Raw genomic sequence first — 15,456 nt, 5'->3', positions numbered from 1 at the left:
TGTGAATAAAGCAGTAAGCAGTAAACTGAAGAACTTTAATGGTTTACACTTTATTGCCAGAAAAATGTGTGTGTGTGTGTGTGTGTGTGAGTGAAATGGTGACTGTTACTATGGGAGAAAAAGGAGTGCCTTGGAAGTAAGAAAAATTTTTTTTTTCCTTATGAAGTCAGAGAAGACCTCACTGGTAAGATACATGAGCACAGGGCCTAAGTTCAGTAAAAAAGTAAATGAGGCTTATTGAAGGTGAAAGTGAACTGCTTGCTTTCAAAGTAAGAACATTCCAGATAGGAGTGCACAGTGTGTTTAAAACAGCAAGAGAGCCGGCAGGGCTGGAGCAGAGTAGTCCAGGGAAAGAGGAGAAAGAGTCCCAGAGGGGACTGCAAGGTCTGACTTATACTCTAAGATGGGGATCTTAGCAAGTTAAACAGGACTAACAAGAACTGACAGTGTTTTTAAAAACATGCTGGCTACGATATTGACAATCGTCCATAGGAGGACTGTGGTAAAGACAGGACTAGTGTGAGGTAATGCTCCTGGCAAGAGAAGCCAGTGTTTTGATTGGAAGAGATAGAAGTAGATAGCAGTCCTCACAGGCAGGGTGTGTTTTGAAAGTAGACCTGAGATTTGTAGACAGCTTGTACATAGCATGTAAGAGAAAGAAGGGTCACAGATGGCTCCAGGATTTTTTGATGGATCAGCTCTAAAAATGGAGTTGCCATCTCTTGAGATGGGGAAGGAATCATTTGGTTCATAAGGAACCAATTTGGTGGGAGAATGGAAATTTGGGAATTTTGTTTTGGACATGGTGAGTTCAAGGCATTTGTTAGATAAAACCTCAAGTTGGTAGTTGAACATGTGGCTTAGACTTTGAGGAAGAGATTGGCATTGAAGATAGGTATGAATTCCAGAGCCTATTGGAGATAATACTTAGAGCAATGAAACTGGATGAAGTCACCTTGGAGGGGAGTCTGTGCTGTGTTTGTGAATCCAGTTTTTTGCCTCCTGTAGAGAGTAAGTTCTTTGAGAGGAGGGACTCCAATTGATTGATTCTGTCTCTGACAGATCCTGGCATAGTTCCTTGTACTGGTAAATACTCAGTGAGTGTTGATTGCACTAGGTAAGGACTTTATGATACTTATGACTGTATCCCCCTTACTTGGCCCAGAGTCATAGCCAGTAAGTAGTTGATGAATAAATATGTGTGTGTGACTAAAGTGAAAAAAATGGCAACTGCCACCACACAGTGATTTTTTATATTAAATTAAAACATACTTTTTATGGTTTGAATATGAAATGTTGCCCAAAGGAGCATGTGTTACCCCAATGCAGACATGTTCAGAGGCGGGGCTTTTGGGAAATGTTTAGGTCATAAGGATTTTGGTTTTATCAGTGGATCAGTCCATCAGTAGGTTCATAATTGAATGACTGTTGGGAGGTGGTGGACACTGTAGATGGTGGGGCCTGCTTGGAGGAAGTCAGGTCAGTGGGCCATGTCCCTGAAGGTGTATATTGTTCCTGGCTCCTCCCACCTGCTCTTTGCTTCCTGGCCATCATGAGGTGAGCAGCTCTGCTGTACCACGTGTTCCCCTTCTTGATGTTCTGCTTGCAAAAGGCCCAAAGGTACAGGGCCAAGTGACCATGGACTGAAACCTCAGAAGCTGCGAGCCCAAATTAGTCGTTCCTCCTTTTGTTTATGTCAGGTATTTTGTCACAGCAATAAAAAACTTACTATAAATAATAAATTATTATATTTGAGCACCAATTTTTCCTTCTATTTTTGAGCACCAAATTTTTATTCTCATCTCTACAGTTGTCATGGTGAAGTTGGTAATGTGGGGTGCAGCATTTCCTAAACTAACCAAGTGAGAACTATCTGACCAGCTTTCAGTGTTTTCAGAATATTATAATATTCATCACCCCAAAACATACTGAGTCAGAATCTCAGGGTTTGGACCCTGAAACTATCTTTTAAAAGCTCACTAGGTGCTTCTGAGCTAATCGTTAGGTGGTATTTGAGACTCATAAGTATAGTGAAATGATTCTGGAATTGGGAATAATAAATGGACCTAAGGTCCCAGATGCTGCTTCATCACTGACTATGACTAACATTTTGAGTGAGTCACTTAATTTCTGAGCCAAAACTGACCTATAAAAAGTGAAATGGAAACTGTGCGCCCACATTTTAAAGTTTGCGGTATTTCATTATTAAATAGATAGCTTCTCTTTTACTCCTGATTATGGTAATTTGCATCTTTTTTTTTTCTAAATGGGGATTAAATCCAGGGGCACTTTGCCATTGAGCCATATCCCCAGTCCTTTTTTATTTTTTATTTTGAGACATGGTCTGGCAAAGTTGCCTGCTGATCTCAAATTTGCAATCCTCCTGTCTCAGCCTCCTAATTTTCTGGTATTGCAAACACGTACCATTGGAATCCTCATTTTTATTGATCTTTCCAAAGAACCAACTTTTGGTTTATTTTATTCTATTTTTGTTTTTAATTTCATTAATCTCTGCTCTCACTTTTTTTTAATATTTTCCTTCTTCCTGCTCTTTTATAATTTCTTAAAATGAAAGCATAGTTTGAGATCTTGATTCTTCTTGATTCTTCTCTAATGTAAACATTTAGTGCTATAAATTTTCCTATAAGCACTGCTTAGCTGCATCCCACAGATTTGGATATATGTTCTACAAAATTGAGATCAAGGGCTGGGGATGTGGCTCAAGCGGTAGCGCGCTCACCTGGCATACGTGCGGCCGGGATTCGATCCTCAGCACCACATACAGACAAAGATGTTGTGTCCGCCAAATACTAAAAAATAAATATTGAAATTCTCTCTCTCTCTCCCTCTTTCTCACTCTCTCTCACTCTTTCTTTAAAAAAAAAATTGAGATCAAGACCATGTAACCATTTTATTTTATTTACTTTTTTTTTTTTTTTTTTTGGTACTGGGGAATGAACCTAGAGCACGTTACCACTGAGCTGTATTCCAACCCTCCCCCCTCTTTTTTTTTTTTTTTTCCAATTTTGAGACAAGGTCTTGCTAAGTTGCTAGGGCAGATCTTAACTTTAACTTGGGATCCTCCTGCCTCAGCCTCCCAAGTCACTGGGATTACAGCTGCATGCCACCATGCTTGACTTGAATAACCACTTTAATATACATTTCAGTGTTTTTTATTTAGTATATTCACAGTATCATGCAGGCACCACCTTCTACACCTCACTTTGGAAGATTTCCACCACCCCAGACACTCCTTCCAGTGCCCCATTGTTTCTCTGAAGAGGATAGTGCTCCCTTTCACTACTGTGCAATTAAGTACCAGTGGCAGCTAGTCAACAGGGCTCCTGCCCACAGCCTCCCAATGCCTGGTGGGGAAGAGAGAGGTGCCACCTCTGCTTTGGGGAGGGTCTGTAGGGTTTTCCAGTTTTTGTTGCTCCTGGGAATGGGAGAATGATACTGTTTCTTTCATGGTGCTTTCCAGAGTAGGGTGGGTATAGGCAAGGATGCCATCCTACAGAGCTGCCCTTCTGACAGTCAATTGGCTAAAACTAAAACTCCCACTGGAACATTTTGAAATAGGTGTAGCTCAGTGGTAGAGTTTAGTGGGTATTTCCGTGGTATTTCCTGGTTGTAGACTGTTCTGACCATAAGTCTGGGTACAAAGGAAGGAAAATAAACCACCAAACCACCCAAAGAACTCACCACTCAGTCATTCCTTTGCTCTACTTTTCAAGCGTGTTTGTTTTCTGCAGTGCTGGGGATGGAAACCCAGGACCTTGCATATGCTGACCAGTCACTCTTCCACAGAGCCTCACCCCCCATCCCTACTTTATTGTTTGCTTGTTTTTGTTTTTGTTTTGCCATGCTGGGGATTGAACCAGGTCTTGTGCATGTGCTCTACCACTAAGCTCTACCACTGAGTTACACCTCAAGGGTTTGGTAGTTGCTTCACCTATTTCAAAATGTTCCAGTGGGAGTTTTAGTTGTAATTAGCAAGAGAAATATGATAATTGTGCCCACACCATCTTGTCTGAAACTAGAAACAACATGTGACTTTTTAAATTGTTGACTTGGTAAGTTTGAGAGCATCATTTCTCATGCTAACAGTTACACCTTTGCTCCTCAGGAGACCTTGCCCACTTCAGCTGTTAGCGACGTCTCCTCGCCCCATCCTGTAACAGCCCTCAGCCCGCCATCTTCCCAAGAACCCTACTCTTTAGCTCCTGGCCTTTGTATGCCAGCTCTCGAGACTTCCCCAGGTCTTCCTATTTTGTCTTTTCTGTGGGCCTTCCCCGTGTGACCAGCCTCAACCTTTTCACTTTCTGCTGGACTTGGAGTAGGATTATTGGGAGGAGTAAATAGACTGATGTAAGTTCAGCTTGTGGAAGGACCTCTGGCAGAGATTGAGCCCTTTTTGCACAGTGGTGGTGGGTAGCCCTCAATTTTGACCTAGCCTCAGCCTCTGGTAAAAGATGATGCACGTTGTCTGTTGACTTCCCCTGTGGCCAGGAAGCCTTATTCCTGGTAGCTTCATTTGAAGATCAACTCTTCTTCCTCATCCTTCATTCACCTACTTACCTTTAAGACAGCCTACTTGTCACTGCCTGTAGGAACCATCCCAGTCCTAAACACATGACCACTCTCACCCTGGTGTCCCCACTCTACCTTGTACAGATGATATTAATTATATCCAAATAAGCTCTGTCTAGTCTGGGGCTCTCTGAGGTGCGTGCTGTATTCCACAGCACCCGCCTCTTCCCAGAGCACTTCCCAGTGCGTGCCAGGGCCTGCAGATAGACATGCAGATAAAAACCATGACCATGAGTCATGAATAAGTGTGGCGGGAAGCTCAGTGTCCACAGCCAGTGCCATGTCTGCAGGGACTGAAGGTGTCTGCCTGAAGGAGCCGTGAGCCAGCTTTAACTGGCAAGGGCCTCCGTGGCTTGTCTGTCCTTGACTCTCCAGTGTCGTTGTGTTTACGGTTTGGTCTGATGTGCTGTGTCTACACCTGCACGTGGATACTCACTATTGGTTTTTAATGACAAACCTCTTAGATCTGAACCTTGGGACAGAACCAGCCACACCGATACATTTAATCCAAGGGATCAAATGGGAAAATCCACTCGCCCATAGATGGACAGCAGCATAGGGTGGCAGGCCCCTATTGAGCATCTTTGGTGCTCTGCCGTGCACTGCTGGGCCTCCCCACCTGCCCGGTGCCTTGCGCAGTCTCTTCACCCAGCCTGTTGGGCATCTCCAGGGAGTAGGCAGAGCAGGGGAGCTGTGGTCCAGTCCTTTTCTCCAGGCTTCCCTTGCTTTATCTGAATTCAATTGGGCAGATTCAATTTCTTCTTCTATGCTGGGGTCACAGGAGCAGGTGGCACCTACACCCTATAGCTTTTCCCCACCTTTACCAGTTGGGAAGTTGGCTGCCCCTGTCCCCTCCCACCTTCCTGCTCCTAAGACACTGGCAACTGGGAACTGTTGCTGTTCCTAGTGGCCCAGCACAGAGGCCCAGAGCATGTGGCATCTTCCCACTCCCCTCATCACATCTCCTGGCCCTGTGTGTTTTTGTCACCTGAAACACATCATGCAAATGCCAGCCTCTTTGGGTCTACCCCTTAGCCTATTGGTGCTGTACCTGAAGCTCTTCCCATCTCTTTTAGACTCTGGTCCCTTAGCTGAATATTTCACCTCCACCCAGAGGCCCAAGTTAAATCCCTGTCCTGTGCTATCATGACAGCCTGTGGTACATTGTATTTTCTGAAGGTGGCCACATGCTTTTGACACATGACTTTGACACCTCTTTCACTGCATGGTAGAAGATCTGTCTCTTCTCCTTAAATCTGTACAGATCTTTGTGATTTTCCTGACCAGTAAAGTAGGACAGAAACAATGTTAAGGGATTCCTAGTCTGGATCATTAAAAAGTGAGGTACTGCCATCTTTTCCTGTGGGAATGCTTGCTCTTGGAACTAAGCCAGCAAGCTGAGATAGAGAGAATCATGGAGAGGCCAGGGGTATGTGTACAGCTCAGCTGAAGTTCTGGTTGACAAACAGCATCAACTACTAGTTATGTGACTCAGAAGGCCTCTAAATGATAGTCCCGGCCATCAATTGCTCCTAGCCTCTGAGTCTTCCCCCAAGAGGCCCAGAAGCTGTAGAGAAGAAACAAACCAGTTCTATTGCAGTCATAGAATCCCTGAAAGTAATAAAATGGTTGTTTTAAGCCACTGAGTTTTCAGATTGGTTTCTTGTTAAATTAGTAACTGAAACAACCTTTACTTTTCTGTAACATTCAGTACTCTTCTACCTACTTGTTTAATATCTGGCTTCCTTATTAATGGTATGTTCCTGAAGGGCAGATATCGTGTCTTGTGGTGTATTGCCACACCCTGTGAGGCACAAAGTAGATAGTAGGTGCACAGTGAATACCAAATTAGTGGAAACAGTGTGTTTTCTTCTCTTTTAATTTGGGTGACAGTTGTCCATGTGCAAGCAAGCATAAACCTGTTTCTTCTTCCAGGTCACCCCTGACCTAAAATTCTGTGCCTACCAGCTTGACCCACCTCTCTCCAGGAATGCCCCTTTCCACAAATCTATTGATGAGAGACACCCCTGTTTGTTTCTGCCACATTTTTCCCTTTGGGAGGTACTGGTGATAGAACCCAGGACTGCACACATGCTAGGCAGGCTCTCAACAACTGAGCTGCATCCCCAGCCCTCCACCATGTTTTTTACTTAAAGCTGGTGCCTCTAATGGTTCACTGCACCTCTACAGGGAAAAGGGTAGGAAGGGGAAAGAAATGGGCTAGGAGTTCCAAACACAAACTTGACTCATTTTGTATAATTTTGTTAACAATAATCTGGAGAGAAGAAATGCAAATCTTAGGTTGGTCTCTTATCTTTTAGAATAGCACTTCACTGGTGGCACTTTGAGGGTCACAGATTCTACTGCCATTATGGACAACCTCAGGCTGCCCTCTAGTGGGAAGTGACACAGTAAAGTCCCACTGTATTACACCTGAGGCAACTTGGATTGCAGGAACCCAGGCACCAACTCTGGCTCCTTGACAAGACACACACACACACACACACACATATATATGTATAGGTATGTGTGTGTATATATATATATATATATATATATATATATATATATATATACACACACACACACACAAATACACACACATCTACATGTGTGTGTACGTATATGATATCAGTGCTTACCGTTTCCTGGTATTTATTAGGAGCTCAACTAATTTTATGAACAAACTAACCAAGGTGCCCTATCAGCACCGGCACATTTCCAAGAGTCTGCTGTATTTGAGACATTAAGTCAAGGTCTATAGAGTACATAAATCAAGGATTGGGACTGGAGATGACATACATCTGGTTGACAAGCTTTTTCTTAAAGGGCCGGGTAGTAAATATTTTGGTCTTAGAGGCCACATAGTCCTTAACACAACTACTCAACTCTGCTGGCACAGTGTAATGTGCCTGTGACCCATGATCTTATTTATAGAAGAAGGCAGCCAGCTTGCAAGTCATATGACCCCTGGTACAAATAATAATAGGGAATTTTCTACTCAGATTCTTTAAAAATGTTTTTTTTTTTATGATGAAGTATTTCAAATCTCCAGAGAGAATAATGAACACTCCTGTGTTTCTATCACCAGGATGTACCACATGTTTATATTTTGCTATGTTTCAGATCTTATAAAACATTATAGCTTTAATTGAAATTCCTTGGTGTGTTCCCCATGGGTGGCATTCCTCTCCCTCTCCAGAGGTGGACACAAGTGAAGTGGTGTTTTCTTCCCAGGCTTGCTTTTGTATTTCTAATATGCTTGTAAATGTTCATTTTAGGTATATTAGTGATTAGTGTTCTTGAACTCAATGTGCATCATTAGGTTACTTTGCTTTCCTCACTCAACACTGTTTAGGAGGGATCTGTCCACACAGATGTGTACATCAGTGGGTTTTTAAATAGTAAGTGCTTTTTGCATACTAAGAAATCTTTGCCTATCTCAAGGTCACAAAGATGGTCAATGTTTCCTCCTAGAGTTTTATTTTTAACTTTTACATATAATTCTATGATTCATTCTAAATTAATTTTTTGTATGTAGTGTGAGATAGAGGTTCATTTTTCCAAATGGATATGTAGTGTGGACATTTTATAATTGTCCAAAGAGTCTGTGATATTCTTCCCTTCAAAATATGGAGGCTCACTAAAGCACCCCTAAGTTCAATCCCTACTACCAAAAAACAAAAACGATTGAGCCTGATTCTTCCTCCTTGAGGTATGGAGTGAATGTAAAAACTTGATTCAGAGAACAGAATGTGGTGGTAATGATGGCATATGACATCCAAGATTAAGGCATCAAAGTCATGGTGGCTTCTTTCCTTTGGACCACTCATCCTGGGGAAAGCCAACTATCCTGAGGTGAGGACCTGCAAGTGTAGCTCCCTGAACTACAGCTGACAACTGGGACCTTCAGGCAGTAGCCAGCAAAGAAATGAGGCCTTCTCCTAACAGTCATGTGAATGAGCCATCCTGGAGGCAGATCCTATGACTCAATCAAGCCTTAAGCCATAGCCAGGACTATGACTGTAGCCCTGGCTAATGTCTTGATTGTAACTTCATGAAAAATCTCAAGCCTGAATCACCACCCAAATCACTCCCAAGTGCCTGACACACAGAAACTGTGAGATAATAAATGTGTTTTATTTAAGCCAGTAGGCTTTTGGCAATTTGTTACAAGTATTAGGTAACCAACATATTCAATGTTCTAGCACCTTTCCCTCCTGAACTAGTGCCTTTGTGGAGCATCAGTTGACCACGAGTTAGTTGTTTTTAGGACTTTCCTTTATTTCCCATTGAATTATCTGTCTTTGTTGATGACAACATATTATCTTGATTGCTGTAACTTTTACTATAGTTCTAAAGTAAACTTTTATTATTTTTTCAAATTTGATTTGGCTATTCTGGATTATTTGCATATTCATATAAATTTTAAATCAACTTGTCAATTTCCACCAAAATAAGAAGTCTGCTTGGATATTGATATGTATTACAATAAATCTATAGATCAAAATGGGAATGATGGCTGTCTTAACAATATTGAATGCTCCAATCCATGAACATGGTATATCTCTCCATTTATTTAGATCTTCATTTTCGTTCACGTGTCTACACGTGATCTTACAGATCTTCCTATATTTTGTTAAATTTATCTCTAAATATTTTATGTTTTATGCTGTCATAACATTTTAAAATACAAAAATTAATTTGTTGCTAGATATAGAAGTACAGCAGATTTTTACATATTGACTACTCTCCTCCTCCTTTTGTTTGTACCAGGGATTGAACCCAGGGGTGCTTAATCATGGAGTCACATTCTGAGCCCTTTTTATTTTTTTATTTTGAGACAGAGTCTCATTAAGTTAATTAGGACCTCACTAAGTTGCTGAGACTGGCCTTGAACTTGTGATCCTCCTTCCTTAGCTTCCATGCATGACCACACCCAGCTTGACTCTTCTTTCTGTTACCTTGCCAACTCACTTATTGCTTCTAGCAAGTAATTGTTTTTTTTGTTTTGTTTTGTTTTGTTTGTTAAATCGATTAGGATTTTCTGTAAACCATTATATCATCTATAATAAAGACCATTATTACTTGTTCCTTTCTAATACCTATGTCATTTAATTTTTTCTTGCCTTTGTTGCCATGGTAACATTGAATAGAACTGATGCATGTGGACATCATTACCTTATCCCAATTAGTGTTTCTTCATTAAGTATAATGTTTGTTACAGGCTTTTTGTTTGTTTGTTTGGGGGGATACAGGGGATTGAACTCAGGGGCACTTGACCACTGAGCCACATCCCCAGCCCTATTTTGTATTTTATTTAAAGGCAGAGTCTCACTGAGTTGCTTAACGCCTGCCATTGAGGCTGACTTTGAATTTGCAGGCCTCCTGAGCTGCTGGGATTACAGGCATGTGCTACTACGCCCAGCTGTTATAGGCTTTTGAACTTGCCTTTCATTAGGATAAGAAAGTTCACTTCTTTTCCTAGTTTGCTGAGAAATTTTTTTACTTATGGGCGTTAAATTTTGTCAGATATGTTTTACTATATCCTCTTCCTTTTAAGTGGGCTTTTACAACTTTCCCTTTTACTGTGATTATTGATGTTATTAAGTTTGATTCTATCATGTTGCTATTTGTTTTGAATTTGTCCTATATGGCTTTTGTTTCTGTTACCCTTTTTTCCTGCATTCTTCTGAATTAAGTACTTTTTATTCTTCCACTGTATCTTTTTTTTTTTTAATTTTTTTTTTAGTTTTCGGCGGACACAACATCTTTGTTTGTATGTGGTGCTGAGGATCGAACCCTGGCCGCACGCATGCCAGGCGAGCACGCTACCACTTGAGCCACATCCCCAGCCCCCACTGTATCTTTTGCTGCCTTTTTTGTTATTTTAGTGATTTTAGTTTATAGCATCCCTCTCTAAGGCATCAGAGCCTACCTTCAAATAATAAGTAGACATATAAAGTGTAAGAACTTGATAATTTATACATTCACTTCTGTCTGCTACTGTTGTTTTTACTTTTATACATGATATAAACCCAACAACACATTGCTACTTTTTATTGTGGTTGAAACACAACATAAAATAAACATTTTTTTTTTGTACTGAGGATCACTGAGCTACACTCTCAGCCCTTTTATTTATTTGTTTGTTTGTTTGTTTATCTAGAGACAGGGCTTCCCTAAGTTGCTGAGGCTGACTTTGAACTTAAGTTCCTCCCTCTTCAGGCTCCTGAGTCTCTGGGATTACAGGTGTGTGCCACTATACCCAGCCATTTTAACCATTTTAAAATGTTTATTTCAATAGTATTAGGATATTCTCATTTTTGTAAAACCAGTCTCCAAAAATTTTTCATCTTGGGGAACTGAAGCTCTATACCTTTTAAACAACAGTTTCCCTTTTCCTCTCTCTGCAGCCACTGTTAGACACCATTCTGCTTCCATTTCTATGAATTTGACTAGTATAGATACTTCGTATGGGTAAAATCATGTAGTATTTGTCTTTTTTGTGACTGTCTTAATTTGCTTAATGCCCTTAAGATTCACCCATGTTGTAACATGAGACAGGCTCTCCTTCCCTAGGAAGGTTACATAGTATTGTATTGTAGGAAAGCACTGCATTTTGTCCATCCATCCATCCATCAATGGCATTGGCTTGCTTCCCCCTTCCTCACTATTGTGGAAGTGCTGCTATAAACATGGGCATACCAATATTTCTTCAAAATCCTGCTTTCAGTTCTTCCAGATATATATTCAGAAGTGGGTTTGCTGGATCATAGGTTTTTCTATTTTTAATTTTTGAGGAAAGTCTATCATATTTTCCTTAGTGGTATACCATATTATAATTCCATCATCAATATACAAGGATTTCAATTTCCCTACAACCTTGCCAACTCTTGTTGTTTTCTGGCTTTTTGATAATAGATCTTAATGGGTATGAGATGGTTTCTCTAATGATTAATGATATTGACCATCTTTTCATATATTTGTTGACTAGTTCTGTGTCATCTTGGACAAATGTTTATTCAAGTCCTTTGCTCATTATTTGATTTTTTGTTGAGTTTTTGGAGTTCTTTATAATAATTATAGATGTTTATATCTTACCAGATACATGATTTGCAAATTTTTTCCCACCTTATGGGTTCCCTTATCACTGTGCTGTTTATGGTGTACTTTGATACACAAAAGTTTTTAAGGTTGATGTAATCCCATTTATTTATTTTTGTTGCCTGTGCTTTTGGTGTGTCTCATTCAAGAAATCTTTACCCTTTGGGGAAAATATCCTAGTGTGTTGTGTTGAGTTGGCATTGTACAGAAATTAACGGCATATTGGTCTGGAAATATAAAAATTATTTTTTCCACTTGTACCAGAGGGGGTAATGCACTGTATTAAATATGTAAGATCCTATCTATGTGGGTTTGATTATGGAAACTAATATTCTCTACATAATGAAAAAAAATTTTGCCAAGTCAAATGTCATGAAGATTTCCCCCTGTATTTGTATACTTTTAGAACTTAAATGTAGACCTTTAATCCACCGTGAGTTAATTCTATACATGTGGCATTCTTTTGGGCTCATTCTTTTGCAGTAGATATTCAGTTTCCCCAACATTATTTCTTGAAGAGACTGTCCTTTTCCCCCACTGAGTGGCCTTGAAACTATTGTCTCTTGCTGGAAATCATTTGACAGTATACACAAGGGTTTTGTTTGGAGTCTATTCTGAAGTTTCATTGGTCTACATATCTATCTTTATGCCAGTACCACACTATTTTGATTACCTTCGCTTGATCATGTTTTTTTCCCCCATTTTAAAAATAGAAGCATTATATGATTTGAGATCTGAAAGAATGAGCCTTCTGTTCTTTTTCAAAATAGTTTTGACTCTGTATCCATGCGAATTTTAGGATGGATTTTCCTATTTCAGGGGTGGGGATTGGGGAGTTTGATGGGGATTGTGTTGAATCTGTAAGTCACTTTGTAGTATTATCATCTTAATATCAAGTCCCCCAATCTATGAACACAAAGTATCTTTCTGTTTATGTGACTTTTAAAATTTATTTCAGCAATGTTTTCTAGTTTTCAACTCTTTGGCCTCCTTATTTCATAGTGTTCTTGTTATTCTTTTAGATGCTATTGTACATAGACAGTTTCCTTACTTTCCTTTTTGGATTATTCACTATTCATGTGTATAAATGCAACTAGTTTTGCATGTTGATTTTGAATCCTACAACTTTTTAAAAATTTGTTTATAAATTCCCTAAATATTTAGTAAGGTCATGTCATCTACAAATAGAAATAATTAATCTTCTTTCCAATTTGAATGCCCTTTAAAATTTTTTCTTTCCTAATTGCTCTGGGTAGGACTTCGGAAACCATGCTGAATCTAAGGAGTGAGATGGGGCACAGCTGCCTTGTTCCTGATCTTAGAGGACAAACTTGCAATCTTTCACTTTTGAGTATGTTTTGAGTACAGACTTTTCATACAAGGCATTTATGATGTTGAAGTATAGGTATTATTTTATTAGACAATTATCTTTTTTCATAATTTCTACTGTGAAAAAATATGAATAACACAAATTTTTCCATTTTAACAATTTTGACCTTTAAGTGCTATTTGTTAAGAGATTCATACTCTTAGATTGAATGATGTGGCTCCTTGTGCTAAGCCATAAATGAATGGGTTTATTCCTGGATATGCAATTCTTTTTCTTTTTTTTTTTTTTATTTTTTAGTATTTGGCGGACACAACATCTTTGTTTGTATGTGGTGCTGAGGATCGAACCTGGGCTGCACGCATGCCAGGCGAGCACGCTACCGCTTGAGCCACATCCCCAGCCCGCAATTCTTTTTCATAGGTCTCTGCATCTTTTGTGTGTGTGTGTGTGTGTTTGTGTTTTGCTGGGGATTGAATCCAGGCCCTTGTGAATGCCAGGCAAATGCTCTACTAACTGAGCTATATCCCCAGCCCTATAGGTCTATATATCTGTCTTTATGCTTGTACTATATTGTTCCAGTTGTTAAGTTTTTTTTATTTTTTATTTTTTTAAATTTTTTAGTATTTGGCGGACACAACATCTTTGTTTGTATGTGGTACTGAGGATCGAACCCGGGCCGCACGCATGCCAGGCCAGTGCACTACCGCTTGAGCCACATCCCCAGCCCCCAGTTAAGTTTTGTTTTGAGCTGGGTGCAGTGGCACATGCCTGTAATCCCAGCGGCTGGGGCAGCAGAGGCAAGGAGGATCCTGAGTTCAAAGCCAGCCTTAGCAACAGCAAGGCACTAAGCAACTCAGACCCTGTCCCTAATTAAAATACAAAATAGGACTGGGGATGTGGCTCAGTGGTTGAGTGGCCCTGAGAGAAGGAAAAAAAACTCGTTTGTTTTGAAATAAGGAAATGTGAGTTGTCCAACCTTGTTCTTTTTCTATATCATTATTTCAGTATATTAACAGTTATTCAAGCTTGTTTGACGACCCAGGACTTGGTCACTGTTGAACATCTTCCCATCACTTTCCTGTTTCACTATACCCCTTCTCCTGACCCACCTAGCACTGCAGATGCCCCACTTCCTGCTTCCACCTTGCAAATGTAGTAACCTTTCAATAGTAAGTCCATGTATCTTTCTCACACCTGAGCTTTGGTGGCATTTGTTACATCTTTTACTTCTATATTTGTTATAAACTTCACATCACATTATTCTGGTTTAAAAAATAAGTTCTTTATATAAATCATGAGGAAACAAAATTTTTTTTTTTCTGCTTACCCTCATATTTACTGGGATGATTGGGCTGGGGATGTGGCTCAAGCGGTAGCGCGCTCGCCTGGCATGCGAGCGGCCCGGGTTCGATCCTCAGCACCACATACAGACAAAGATGTTGTGTCCGCCAAATACTAAAAAAATAAATATTAAAATTCTCTCTCTCTCCCTCTTTCTTTAAAAAAAAAAAAAAAATTTACTGGGATGGTCTTCATCCTTTCTGTAGTTTCAAATTTCCATCTCCCATTACCTCCATTTGGTCTAACAGGCAACCTTTAAAACTCCTGGCAGTGTAGTTCTGAGCAGTGTAGTTCTGAGTGATGGGCTCTGTCAAGTTGTTTTGTTTTTACTTCATTTGGTACTAAGGATGGAACCCAACAGTGCTCTCCACTGAGATACTTCCCCAGCCCTATTTCTTTCTTTATTTTTGAGACCAGGTCTCCCTTAGTTGCTAAGGCTGGCCTCAAACATGCAATCCTCCTGCCTCAGTCTCCCCAGTCACTGGGATTATAGGTGTATGCCACTATGCCTAACTATTCTTTTAATTTATCTATTTTACTAAATGATTTGTACTTTTTATGTGTCCATCACTTAAACCTCTAAACACAAAGATGCCCCAGGGATCAGGACTTGGACCTTTCTGTTTATGTTAATTCCCAGTAATCTTTCAATTTATGACATCCAGTACACTGATGACTTCATCATATATGATAATTTGAAGGATCCTTGCTGAGCTAGACATTGTCTTCTTTCCTTATTCAGGTTTCTTGGGTGGGGAATCTGCAGTCACTGCCTCCTTCTTTATTTTGCATTGCCTGCCTATTGCTCCCAGCAAGCTGATATCTAACCCTCGGCCACATTGGAATGTCCAGAAATCCAGTCTGGTTTTTGCAGGGCGGGGGACTGAACCCAGGGCGCTCCAACATTTATTTTCTATTTTGGGACTCCTGCACCCTCAGTCCATCTCCGTGCTTCTTCATCTACCTTTGAGATGCACTCAACTAAAGAGGCACCTCCCCAACTACATTCCCCTTTATCATTACTTTTCTTTTTAAGCAAATATCATATTTATCAACACTGAAATGTAAATTTCTATTTACATAGCTTT

This window comes from Callospermophilus lateralis, chromosome 19 (genome assembly GCF_048772815.1).
Source record: "Callospermophilus lateralis isolate mCalLat2 chromosome 19, mCalLat2.hap1, whole genome shotgun sequence".
Taxonomy (NCBI): domain Eukaryota; kingdom Metazoa; phylum Chordata; class Mammalia; order Rodentia; family Sciuridae; genus Callospermophilus; species Callospermophilus lateralis.
Note: the sequence above shows the minus strand (reverse complement) of the source record.